The 14,781-nt window shown below is 37.4% G+C and overlaps 1 protein-coding gene across 1 annotated transcript in view; it reads left to right on the top strand.

Annotated features, from left to right (window-relative positions):
• Positions 1 to 14,781, top strand: part of fwd (phosphatidylinositol 4-kinase beta fwd) — a 259,693-nt gene that overhangs the window by 175,478 nt on the left and 69,434 nt on the right. The window lies entirely within an intron of this gene.

The raw sequence follows: 14,781 nt of genomic DNA, 5'->3' as shown, positions 1-14,781 counted from the left end.
TACAAGTTATGGACCGCGGTTTGCAATTACTAGGTTTTAATAAAGATTTCAAAATTTTTCATAACTCTTTGCTGTTGTTTTGATGCTGATCAATCTTCCTTTGAACATATTCACAACGAGTTTTCTTTATCGATTGTGAATACTGATTACGCGCGGTTGTGTACCTATTCCAATGATTGTCATTATTTGATCTCCAAAACTTGTTATACCATTTGTCCCTTTTTCATTTAGGACGCAAAAGATCCAAATTGTATCAGCCACTAATTTTGGACTTTTCAAGGAATCACCTTCCCAGTCTTGGATTTGGTTTTGATAAAAGCAGATCAAGCTAGATCAGATCTTTGAATGCCAGATAGGATCATACCGAAAGTTCCATATCAAATAGATCGACTACAATGCTTTCTTATGCAAACGGAGAGGCTAAGAGACAAACATCCCTGTCATCTACCGGTCAAAGGTAAATACCTCGAACTACTTTGATGATTGATGTGATTTGATTGATGAACTACTGTCCACCAGCCAAAAGGCTTTGACCTCCTGAACAACTTTGCCGAAGACAGTAACTTTCTATCTGGTCAGGATCTCGAGATATTTTATATGCGAAAATTTCACGTGTATACTAGCGCCACGTAGTGAGAAAATTCTGAACTAGTGTGCATCAATCAATAGGCTTTGACCTCCTGAACAACTTTGTCCAGGACAGTAACTTTCTATCTGATCAGGATGTCGAGATATATCACATGCGAAAATTTTACATGTATGCTACCACTTCGTAGTGAGAAAATTCTAAACAAATTTTTGTTTGTGTTTTCAGGAACAAATTTTCGATCTGATTGGCCATTTCAGCCAATTACCGGGGTTTTATGGTTTTATATAGTGAGTTTCAGGTCATTTGCCTTGGGCTTTTTTTATCGTTTTGAAGGGCATTTTAAGCGTTTTTCGAATTAATAAATATTGGTGGATCACATGTTAATGGAATTTTTTAAAGTGGGTCACAATAAACTAAGGTTTGAGAACTTCTGATTAGCAGCCAGTTGTGGCCTAAACGTCAAATAAATTCTCATGGTTTTATTTGCGTAGATATATGGCAAAATCGATGTTCATACCTTGCATCGAAATAAATTTGGTAATGAACTAATTAAATTGAAATTTTAGAAAGGGCCAACTACAGGACCACTAGGACCAAAAACTGGCACACTTATCTTATTTATATTTAAAAAAAAAATAGTAAAATTTTCAAATTAGGGCTAGGGCTCATTAGCAACTTTGCTTCTCCAATGAACTATTCCTACCGCAAAAGCAATATTCTTGATGGAGTTTTGTCGTCTCCTGCTTCATCTTCACCATCGACAAGCGACGAATACTTTAACAGAAATCAACTGAAAGAAAGTTGCACTACTTCATTTGCCAAGTACCTTTCCACCTACCACCCCAGCAGTAGTGATAATTTGATATCTGATGGAAATGATAAAATTGCTTTTAGCCCGGTACGGATTCCTTTCTTCCTCCTTCAGTGCTGCTGGCTGTGACGTCCTTTCAATAGGTACCCACCACTTTTATTAGATTACGCCACACTCGGATCCGATCCAACAACCGGAGGAGCCCGATACCGAGACGGAAGCTTTCATTTACTTTGCATCAACAATCCTACATCACGATTCGACACTGCGCGCGAGTGCGCCCGTAGAAAATTGCCGCACGTGTGGAATACCTCTCCCCATGTAGGTATTGCGCAAATTGTGCGCCATTTGAAGGCTTTGGTGACAATACGGGCAAGTCAAGTGCACTTTTTTCTCAATTTCTTCCGATTCGTTACACGATTGCTTGTAGATGCACATGTACCGAGACTGAAAACCGGATTTTTCCAATCCGAATGAAAACCAGAAACACCTTTTCAGTCAGAAACAGGTGTAACTCTTCGCATGAATAGCGTGTCGATCGCAGGGAGCGCGGAAAGGACGCACACGCTATACTTTTTACGGGATATAATCATCAAACTTGTTTATTTACAACAAACGGCTTCTTTTTCCTTCATTGCTCAGGAAGGGAAAAAGGAGTGCCTGCTGCACCTTCTTCGAGCCGGTTTGGTTTGGATGGGTAATTGGTGGGATGTGTAGGAAATTTTTTGCAGCTTTTCGCTTTTTTCCCTATGAGAGGGAAACGAAACGGGTTCCGAGGTTCACTTTCATTAGTGAGCTTATTTTTGGTCGTGACTTACACGGTGTGTGAAGGAGCGCATACTGAATCCGGATGTGATACTAAGTATTCAACTAAGTTTTATGTTAATGTTGTGCACATCGCCACATTATCTTAGTAACTATGTATTTATTCCTATGTAAACTTCTTTGTGTTTTGCTAACAAATTTCGATATTTTGGAAAAAAAAGTTTAATGTATTGAATGTTGTACGCCATCTTACGAATTATTTCTTCTCACAGAGTATAATTTGTTCAGTAAACATGCTATTACATAAACTTCCTCAGCTCCCCTCAAGCCACTTTATACTTTCATTGGCAACGATTATGTAAATTTACACACATACGAGCACCACAGCAGTGACACAAATTACGACCATTTTTTTGCGCTTCTCTCGCAAATCCGAACGAACTTCGAAAGCGAAGACGCGACATCGCATCATAAAATTATAGACCCCAATGCTATACAATGCACTCGAAAATCTGCATTGCACGCTCGATGAAGCACACATGTATGCTGTGAACAGCGTACATTTTGCTCGCTCTTATTATGTCAAATTGGTAGCTATTAAAGACTACGCCATGCATAACCGGTCCGTCCGCCCGGGTAGTCTCATGTCTCAAACATCATCTGCAGCGAACCGAGCAGCAAGTGTATGGCCACACTTTGAACCTCCTTCGCAGAATCTGATTCGTTTCACCACCATTAAATTAGGTATATTAAATACGTTACATACGAAAACTGCAGCTTTTACATTTCCGGCAACTGACTGCGGTTGATACAATACGGCACACACATACACCGTTCAACTCTCAATTAAGGCTAATAACTTCCCCGTTCCCATTGTTACTGTCGTTAATCACTCACTTCCTATCCATATCCATGCCCGGACCGACACTCCGACTGGAAGTGTGTGTTTCTTGAGAGTCGATTTTGCTGTTGTTGTTGTTGCTTTCTCTAACCACATCACTTCTTCACGCGGCAGAGTGATGATCACCAAACTGCAAACAAACTCGATTCTTCCCGCGCAGTCACGTCAAAACACAATGGCCTTCTTTACTTCTGTCCAAAAATAAAAAAGGCTGTCACGCTTCCGCGGTTCACAGGCTGCAGGGGTCACCCCCTCTCCAGGTGGTCACCACACTCGTTGGTTAGAATCGGAATTAAGTTATTCAGCTCACGTTTTGAGCATTTCTAGTTAGAGAGGTAGTTTTGAATTTCCCATTCTGCTTGGTGACCAAGTTCAAATTTGAACACAATGGAGTTTAGAAAGAATATCAACAGGAGCAGGAAAATGACGCTGTCCAAATTTGACGTCACTCTATTTGCATGTGAACAGCTGTGTCTGTGGATACCTTTTGGAAGTGCCCATTGTGTAGGAGGTACCATGTTCTTTGTCTTTTAAGGCTTATGATGCCTACAAAGGATGCGTTACGCATGGATAGTTGGGATTGGGTCGGTAATTGGAAGGGCTGGTGGTAGTTTCCGTCATAGAAGTTGGGTTGCGTTGCGATTGGACAGGATGTGAATGTCGTAGGTTTTATTGAACATAGAGCAGTTGGGGTTAAGTTTGTGGTCAGCCGTATTTTTTACGGACATCAAATTATATATTGATGAACCCTTAACAGCTCCCATTTTAATAAAACGTGGTAGATATAATCAAACAATTCCAGACGCACATAAGTGTTAATCTTCTTCAAACTTTGAACAGTGTACTAATGTCGTTTTCGTTTTGCTGTGTAGAAACGGTGTAGTGTAAGCAGGAATAAGCGCGAGTTTGTAAACAAAGGTGCATCCGATATATACACACTAAATTATTTCGGTGTACGGTGGTGTAGAACCGGTGTAGCTACTCCGTAAAAACGAAAACGACATAACTTGTCTTCAATAGTGGCGCCGGTGGTGTAGAGGTAAGCGTGATTGCCTCTCACCCCAAATGGTCTGATTTGGCGTCGCCGGGATTTCCCGAGGATTGAATTCTCTGATCACGCCTTCCTTCGGAAGGGGGAAGTAAAGCCGCTGGTCCCCGATCCATGAGTTTATGGATCGATAGGTAGTGTCCAAGTGTGGGATATGCCTCCCTGGTGACGGTAGCATTGGCACTCAGTACGAAAAACAAATAAACGAAGAAAAAAACTTGTTTTCAAATATTCTTCCAGGTTATCCTGCAGGTAGTCTTATTTTTATTGGTGATGTGACATTTTTTATATAACCTATAATACACCAAAACATCTTAACTTGTCCCAAAAGGTGACTGAAAAAAGGTAAAATCTCTGTTAATTTTGTGAACTAAACTAAAATTAATTGGATTTTGTCATGGATTTGAGAGATTTTTTTTTATGAAATCATCATTAGTTGGAATCCTAAAACATGATTCTCTATGAATTTAAAGATACAGGTTTAGGATTTGGGTTTTGTCATTTTCGTTACATCGGATAACCGTATTTGTATTTAGCAAGTGTAGGACTGGGGCCTCCCTTAGCTCAGTTGGTAAAGGCGCAGCTACAAAGCAAGACCATGCTGGAGGTGGCTGGGTTCAATTCCCGGTCCGGTCTAGGAATTTTTCGGGTTGGAAAATTTCTCGACTTCCCTGGGCATAGAAGTATGATTGGACTTTGCCACACAATTATACCAATGCAAAAATGGTACAGGCATCGAAAGCTCTCAATTAATAACTGTGGAAGTGCACCTAGAACACTAAGTTGAGAGCACGCAATAAGCTAATATGCGATATGCAATAAGCTTGAAATGCGAAGAAGAAGAAGGACTGCATTACAGAATCTGTTTAAGCAGTGATTTATTACATCAACTGTATGAGAATCTTACATTTCTCATTAGGATTCATAATACATTGTTTTACTAATAGACGAAGTATAGATATCATTAGACCTTTGTTTACAAAAACTAATGTACTCATGATGAGAGCTGTATTCCTTAACTCACAAAGTGTGGCTTCGCTGAATTTTTTCCTTAAATTCTTATACAATTAGCCGGCGTCTCATATATTACTACCCATTGTCCGACTGGTATCATCATCATTCACAACCCTAGTTAAAGGTGCAGCCATTACCACACGCAGAGTTCAAACGGAGCATCACAACCCGTAATCGTAAATTACTACATTAGCATCACTTCGAAACCCCAGCAAGGCAGACCGTATCGAAACAGACCTTCTAATGTATATACTTCGACTCTGAGCATTCCCTAGTTTACAAAACCCGCATTAAATCATCCTTCCACGATGTATTCTTAAAGCATTTACTGAAGCAACTTGAATTATTATCAGAATCCAGTTACGCCCACCCGTTGGCACTGATTAAGCTGAGAAAGGCTGGTGGAGATGCATCTGACGTTCGTTCGTGTTTCGGTTGCGCAACTTCCTACTAAGTCAAGCTGCATTCCCCGCTCTGTATTTTTTTTTATAAATCAGTCGTCGTCGGATCGACTAACGAGAGTTGTGGTTTTTTTCATCGCCTTCTCGCCAAGAATGACCGGATTGAAACTGATAGCGATATTTTGCAGTCCCCGCCCATTTAGAAGCTGCTTGTGATTGATTCAATTTGTAGTTATTTTTAATCGATCTTATCATCACCACAGAAGTTACGACTGAGGTTATTGGTGGTGGGAAGCCCCTCTGGGAAAGAGCTAAAAATAAATACATATCACATTCCGTTGTGAGTCCCATGTGTCACAATGTCAGCAGCAGGAATACTTCGAAGGCACATGTGCACAATAACCATTTCCCAACGCCATTGGCGGGGCTTTTAATATCACAGTTACCGAAGTCGCGCAAACGACTGCCACCGTGTGGAACGATGGACCGAAACAATAACACACAAACACGCGCTTGTACAAGGTAGTTACATGTGCCTCGCAAAAAATAAAAGTTCACTTTCCTCGGTCTTATGAGAGCACGAAAGACGACGCCCATATTGGCGTCGTCGTCGCATCCAGAACGGAGTCAGTGGCGAAACGGTAGCAGAATGCTCGGTAATGTGAAAGTAGGGATTATCGATTGATTTAATTTAATTAAACTACGTACGTCATTCTATGCTGGCTGACTGGCTGGTTGCCGGTACAGGCGCAGCGTGGCGAAGGCCTACTTCTGTACGAGCACTCAAGAATCGACGGAGAGTGGGAGGAATATTGTGACATACGAACCAATTTCGTGAGTGCTAGCAGGAGAAGCAATGAGCTCCGTTGTCAAAATATGTGTGGAACTGTGCGATAAAGCTCGTTTTTATTGCTTCACATGGAATGTCACTTTCGCGTGGCTCCAACACATGAGAGTGGAAGATAATCCCAGCCACACTTCCAACAGCTATAACAAACAGTGGGAGGTGTTTGCTTAGGAGCATGCTTTTATTTTCCTTCGCCTGCAAATGAAAGTGAACGTGAGTGAAAAGTGAGACATAGGTATCTCATCATTTTTTTAAATTACATTGGTCTGATTATTTGCAATTAACCCTGCCCAGTGTAAATCATTAGGTTGGACATTAGTCATAACATGTTACGATATTTTGCTAGTTTTTCAAATGAACTGTCTTAACGCAATTCTCAGGGGGTCCATGCAACTGGGAAATCCAGGAAAAGACGGGAATTTAGATTTGCCGGGAAATATCATAGATACTCATCCCAAGCAACAATTTCGGTTTCAAATTAGCAATCCACGCACGTTGGTAAAGCAGTTGCAGCACTTTTTGTCGCGTTTTAAAGCCATGTAAGTATTTTACCGTAAAATAAATCATGCTCATGGAATTATTTTATTTAAAATTGGAAATCCAGTTGCCACCCTGAAGATTGAAGATAAGCCATAGTTTCATAAATTGAGATCTGGACACAGTAGATTATCAAATTTTGGTCTGAAATCATGAATAATAATTGGGAATAATTTTGAAAATCACTTGCAATTCGCAGAATGCTCCAGAAATGCTTCTCTTTACAATTCTTGGAATTTGGTTGCGTCTCCTCTCAGAATTCCTTCGCAATTATACCCGGAAAAATCGATTTTAATGGTAATCTTCTCAGAATTATCTTGGAACTAACCCTTAAGAAAACACTAAAAATTATATCCAGAATTTCTTTGGAATTTGACCAAGAACTATTTTGAAACTATCCGTAGAATTCAGTACTCGTAGTTCTTCTCGTAATTTCCTTTGAGTCGTACATCAGAACCCTTTTTAGATTCTTCTCAGATCTTGTTAGGAATACTCATTCAAACCGGACCTTGAACTACCTACACACTTAGAAATTATTACCGAACTTCGGTAAAACTCAGGCATTTGAATGAATTAGTTAGAAATTTCACGACAATATCCACTCCATTATTTAAACAACGCTGACAGTGTTTCGAAATTAGAATTTGCATCTCCTAAATAAAGAAAAAAAAAGAATTGAGTGAAACAGCTTTTCAAATGAGAGTCAAAATTTTCCCGAACGTTGAGCTGTTGAAAGTTCGGTAAAAAATTACCTTAGTCGGTAATGATTTCTATAATGTGTAAAATTATATTGAAAACACACCTGGAGTTAATTGTTCCATAAAATTCTTCTGTCGTGAATTTTTTGTCAAGACTCTTTTAGAGTTCTTCCTAGAACTACCATAGAATTGTTCTCTTGGTTCTCTTTAAATTTTCCATTGATTCCTTTTAAAGTTTTCACGCACAAAATTAAAATTTAACTTAATTTTTTTCAATGAAATTAGCATAGAATTGTTCTTAAAAATAGTAACTGAATCTTTGAAATCCAATGCAGTCCAAATTTCTTGGATATTTATAAGGTTTGAATCTCATTTGTTCTCAGAAAGAAGGCGAAGTTATATTAACAGGCTTTTAATGTAATAGAGGAAACGCACCAGTATTGGACATGTTCCTATTTTGGACAGCTCTTAACGATATTTTAATTTTGTTTACAATTTTGAGATGTTCAGTTGCGTTCAATTTGTTGGTACAAACTAGAAATACTCAGAGGGAGAGATAGGCGGAGAAAACAAAATACAATTCGGCAGCAGGGATTTGTACCTAAATTCAAGGTTGCAAAGATTCATTTCAGCTAAAACAATGTTTTTCTAAATTATGAAATAATTAGATGCCATGATCAAATTTTGAATTGGTAGGATACAAGAAGAGGTTGCAAAGAATGTGTTTGACATATTAAACCTGTTTATTTCACTTCATGAGAGTCACAATCAGCGATTTTTCACAAACTCACTCACTCACTCACTCACTCACTCAGCGATCAGCAAATCGCTGATTGTGACTCATAGAAAGCAAAATTTACAGGTTTTATGTTTCCAACGCATACTTTGTAACCTCTTCTTGTAAGTTACAAGTAAAACATGCCATCATACCATCTTTTGGTTTTATTATTCCGAAAAACATTATTTTAGCTGAAATGAGTCTTTGCAACCTTGCCTAAATTATCTTGCAACCTTAACTAGAAGCTAGCATTTTAAATGACTTTTATTTTTGATTCGATTTACGTGCAAAATAATAAATGATTGCATCACAATATTTTGCACATTTCTTGGTGCCATTAATTAACCAACGAAGATAAATTAATCAATAGAATTAGAATATTGTTTTTTATTCCAAAAATTAGTTTAATTTGAGAAATAATAATTATGTTTCGTGTATAAAGGTGATTGAATCTCTGTTTGATTGCAATACTCTCAAATTTAATCTAGTGAGAATAAGAAATCCTCGGAAAATGGGAATGTTCGATTGGCTCATATTTTGACAGTTCATTTGGCTCAAAACATTCTTTCCGCCCATCTCTCCCTCTGAGTATTTCTAGTACAAACCATGTTCATCGGCGTTCATAAACATTTCGACCAAAAAAAGAAACGAATATTGTAATTTAATCGGTTTTCTGAGGTGTGGCTAAAATAGGAACCTATGGCCAATACTGGTGCACTTCCCTATACATTTTCATGAGTTGGATGATTTTTCATTTATCAGGATCATCTAAAATATTTGATACCCTGAGTTCTTGTCACAAAAGCATTAGATTAGGGCTAAATTTTTCCAGTTTACCACATTTTTTCAAGTTTACTTCGGAATCGATGAAATAAGATAGAAAGAAAAATAGTCGAATGAACATAATGTGGAAAGGACAGAACGTCAAAAGGGCCCATAGGTCGAATGGACAAAAGGTCAACATCCAAAATCTCATCCATTTTTTAGAATGAACGTCTTTCTAAGAATAGATTGTAACTCGTAGTGCACCAGCTTTGGCCATAATTCCTTATTTTGGTTATACCTCAGTAAAAAGATTAGATCACAATCTTCCTGCATTTTGTCGGTGATATGTTTGACAAATTATGAAAAAGATTTGAATCGACATTCTAAACACAGTTTAAGATCTCAAACATCTAAAAAAACGTGAAATATCATCAAAACATGGCCAAAATAGGTACGATATCCCTATTACTTCATTCAACATTAAGTAAAATGCATGATCTGAAAAGTCATTTGAAAACCAAATTTTAAAGAACGAATAGAATTCGAAGAAGGGAAAACAGTATAAAATCATATTTCACTTTTTAAAAATTGGTATCATGAAAAATAAGTTTCAGAATATACACTACCAATCTTAAGTCTAGGGTGCCCCCAAATTTAGAAAATATTTTAAATCTATACAATCCAATCCAAGGACATTTTGATGATAATTTCAAGAAGATTCTGGGGAAACGGAATCCGGAGCATATTTCCATGGGAGTTTTCGGAGAATTTATAGAGGGTATTTTTTTTCTTGATTTGTTTTCCGTGCTGAGCACCAATGCTACCGACGCCAGGAAAGCAGCTTCCACACCTATCGACCCATCAACTCATGAACCGGGTACCAACCGCTTTACTTCCTTTCTGAAGGAAGGCGTGATCAGAGATGTTATGTCTCAGAACATCCCGGCGGCACCAACTGGGCTTGAACCCAGGCCTGCTGGGGTGAGTATAAAGGGTATGTTATGGAGGATTTCAATTAAATCTGAGTATAATTCCTGCAGAACCTCAAATGAATTCGATCAAAAATTCCAAGATGGTTCTGACAAATTTTGAGGATAAATCTAAGGAATTTGTTAGGAGGACTGCATGTAATTTCTTAAGTGAGAATTTCATAGTTGTGAGTTAAATTCCAAGGGAAGGAGCAAGACTTAAAGATACTTCAGAAATATATTCTATAAAAATTCTGATAATAATACCAAAGGATTTCTTAAGAATATTCCTAAAAAATTCTGAGGAAAATTTCAAGGGGATCTCGAGGAGTATTCAAAGAATATTTCATTGATAATGTTTTAGATAATTCATAGGAAAGTTCAATAGGAGCAGCATTTCAAAGATTTTTTTTGGATTTCCTAGTAGATCTTAAAAAAAAATCCTAAGTGAATCCATGGAAACTGTAGGAGAATATTAAGTAAATACTGAGGTAAACTCCAAGTGAATTTTCAGAACAATTCTTCGGGGAATTCCTAGGAATAACAACAATAATTAATAATAATTTTATGAGCATTGCACAGTGAATTCAAATAGTGTTCTATAGAAGATTTTCATAAGTGTTACGGAGAAAATTATATCGGGAATAGCGGAGATACATCGAAGATGATTCAAACATTAAGATCCTGGACACAGAAAAATACATTAGGATCTGGGATTTAAAAATGAATTAAAATACTGAGTCTTTGATTTTTTGTTAATTCTATGCAAGATTCCAGAAGTTTTACTTTAAATTCAATATTCAGGACATGGAAAAATTTACAAGATTCTGGAATATGAGAGTTTTTCATGAGGAAAAACTAATATTCCAAATGCTGAACAATAAAATTTTATCATATTCACTTTAACACTTTTTGGTTAAAGTGACTCACTAGACTTGTCAAGGATGAGATTTGAACTCGTGGCTTTAGCGTGAGAGTTAAGAATGTTAACCACTACGTCGGGGTCGATTCAACACAACGAAATGTTTTTTTAAGATTACTAAAATTAAATTTATCAAATGTTTAAGGCTTCCTTTTTTAAATTCTGGAAATTATAACAAAACAAATCAAGATCTTGAACTTAGGCTTGGAATTAGAAACTCTTAATTTATTTGAGATCATATATGGGAAATGGCTCTAATGTTGGCCTATGGATCTAAGATTAAGCCCATCGCGATGAACGCGTCATTGTAACGGTACTGATGGATGGTTTTGGTCGCTATTGAAAATGTAGTCGATTGTTGAATTTATGTATGGTCTTAGGCCGCTGTAAATCCATTTCCATAAATGTTAAACTTCAACTAATGGTGTTAATTGAAAATCTTTATATATTAAAACAGATTGTCATGTTTTGAAACTTTTTTTTTTTCCTTTGGTTTGTTTTTTTCCGTCGATCTTGTTTTCCGTGCTGAGCACCAATGCTACCAACGTGCCAGGAAGGCAGCTCCTACACCTGGACCCTACCTATCGACCCATCAACTCATGAACCGGGGACCAACGGCTTTACTTCCCATCCGAAGAAAGGCGTGATCAGAGATGTTATGCCTCAGAGCATCCCGGCGGCGCCGACTGGTATTGAACCCAGGCCTGCTGGGGTGAGAGGTAATCACGCTTACCACTACACCACCGGCGCCGTTATGTTTTGAAACTTGTGTGGCAATTTAGTTGTTTTTTTTTTACTAACGCATTTGAAAAATGGAAAACCTACCGTAAGGTATCATAATTACGCGCGTTGCCTAACTTCGCGTATTTTTTCTACAATTTGTAGTGTATTGTATTTTTTTTAATTTATGTGAAATCTGCAATCTACATTTCTAGCTAATGTTAAAGAATTTTCATTAAAAACTTTGATTCAATTTTTCAAAAAAAAGTGCGAAATTAGGGTCTTTGGTGCACGAAATTATGGTAGGTTAAACCATTCGAAAATGTTCTGGAAGACTTAGGGAATTTTATTAAAAATGAGTAGACTCCCTGAATAAGTAATAATAATTATCAGCAACATAAAAAATCATCGTTTTTTTTAATTTCCCACCCTTGCATTCTTACGGTAGCACAGGAGATCTATAGATTTTTGGTTCGTATTACGATTATCATTACAGTTAAAATTAGTCAGCATTGATTTAAGTTTTTCTAATGCTCAATGTTCCCCTTGATACCATCATCTCGCAACTGTCTAGAAGACTTATAATAGTTACGACCTAAACGGCACAGTGGAGTGGAGTGGTCCAAAGAAGTAGTCTACCTCGGACTAACACTTGACAGCAAACTGATTTTCAGGGAGCATGTTGACAAAACAAAAAACAAAATGCAACATCTTGATAAGGTCGTTGTACCCGCTTATCAATAGGAGATCCACCCTATCCCTCAAATAATCCTTCCCATCATAGAGTACGGGTTGCGAATCTGGGAGAGTTGCGCACATTCTCATCACCTCAAACTACAAGGAATCCAGAACAAGATCCTGAGGATGATCCTAGATCCTCACGTACTAGAAATTCTGGAGTTCACCGCCTGGCTGGTCTTCAGACCTTGGCGTTACAGAGAACTGCTACCATCGAAAGGTTCGGAAATTGCTGCATGCGATCCGATCAACAGATCATTAAGGGAGACGAACCAGCCCAGGGCTGAAAGTCTCCCTAATAAAAATAAAAAAAGATCATTTCTCGATAACTTTTTCAAAGGGACGTATCAGCTTTTGTAAACAATGCATTTGATCGTCGATTTGGCGTAACTGGTAGCTCGCCCACGCATGCTAACCCTAATAAAATTGTTATGGTTATTTTCCTTAACGACGTGTTCTGGATATAATCCAAACCATTTGTGGAATAGTTCAATCATTTGGGTTATCATTCGTTTATGGTATATTTTTATTAGGGAACACTACCATCTGATAGGGGAATATTTCCCCTACCTGATAGTGGTGTTAGTAAGCGTGTGCGAGCTACCAGTTACGCCAAATCGACGATCAAATGCATTGTTTACAAAAGCTGATACGTCCCTTTGAAAAAGTTATCGAGATTTGGGTTCTGGCACATTAGGTTAGGCAACTAGGTTAAGTAGGGAGAATATCAAATTTTCTAATTAAAATCAACAAATAAGCTTTCTTTAAAAGCAAAATGTTAACTATTACAATGTAAAACTGACAGTAACTTGTTACAGACATAATAATCACCAAAAATGAAGAGCTTTCGGGCTAAATCAATTGAAATCTATCTGTCTATCTATCTATCTATCTATATATATAAAAATTATTTTCTGTCTGTGTCTGTCTGACCGTTATAGACTTGGAGACTACTTAACCGATCGGCGTGAAAATTGGTATGCATACCCCTCCTCCTCTGTAAGTGGGGGCTCCCATACAAATGAAACAGAAATTTCTGCATAACTTGAGAACTTATCAAGCAAATGGAACCAAATTTTGTATGTGGAGGTATAAGGAGTTGTTCATAAGGGGCAGCCCCTTAAATAATAGGGGAGGCATGTACAATATAGTATGCTTTTCTAAATTGGCGCATAAACTCAAGCTAATATTGAATCCCGAGCAAGGCCGGGCACACTCAGCTAGTGTACAATAATTGTAAACCACAAGACATTAAGTAAATAAACAAACATTTTAGTCAGGAGCACTCCGGAACTTCTAAATTGAGCTTTATATCCTCTAAAAGTGCCTTAGTCCCTATGAACTGTAAATTTCCCGCATCTTGTAGTTTTTTGTAAAATTATTTTCCTAATTTCTTATTCGCAAATTAATTGAAGACCCTACCCAAACAAGTATTTTAAAACGTAAATGACAACAGAATTAAAAAATGATCTGGAATTTTTTAAAACTAATTCCATAATCTTCCATCTTTCGAATTTCCATGAAGTTCGAAGGCTCGAAAATAATCGAAGTTCCAGAATCTTAAAAAATCTCCAAGGCCAAAACAGGGTCTAGAGAGATATCTTATAACGAATTGTCTAGACTTCAATTCAGGAGACCATAAGAATTTCAACTATGGTAGAATGTCTCTGTTATTTGAAAGTCGTGTTACATAGTGTTGTTCATAGTTGTGCAAAATCTTGCAAAACAAACTTTTGATCAATGTGTACAGGTTGGATGCTTACCTTTTTTGGATGACTGACAGTCACTTTTCTAATCTTTTTCGTCTCTAATTCACTATTTTAAAGCTTAACAATGCTTTCAGCTCTGAGAGTGTGACGGGAGAATGAGAAAGTGACGAGAGCTGGGTTTGAATGTTACGAAAATGCATCAAAGTAAATTGCACCTGTAAATTTAGTTTTATTAATTAAACAGAATCATTAATCATTGTAAATATAAATTTATTCTTTAATCATATAATATCAAATTTTAATCATAGACACATTAATCATTCATTAGAAGCCATTTAGTCTGCCCCGACCAACCACGCCAATGGCGCTTATCTCAGCTTTTCTGCAATCAATTTTTGAATACACTTTCCTCTAGTTTCCTCTAATTTCCTCTAGAACCTTGACGAATATCTTAGGAAATTTATTAGTCGATGAAATCCAATGGTATGGAGCAGATAATAAACTTAGTTCGAAGGCGATCCGTTTGATCATTATGTACCTATGACCGTAAAAATGAATTGAAGGACGGTT

The sequence above is a fragment of the Ochlerotatus camptorhynchus genome, unplaced genomic scaffold (assembly GCF_037179485.1).
Source record: "Ochlerotatus camptorhynchus isolate MF236.1 unplaced genomic scaffold, CSIRO-AGI_Acam_v1.1 ptg000577l, whole genome shotgun sequence".
Lineage (NCBI taxonomy): Eukaryota > Metazoa > Arthropoda > Insecta > Diptera > Culicidae > Ochlerotatus > Ochlerotatus camptorhynchus.
Note: the sequence above shows the minus strand (reverse complement) of the source record. Positions and strands in the feature narration are given on the sequence as shown.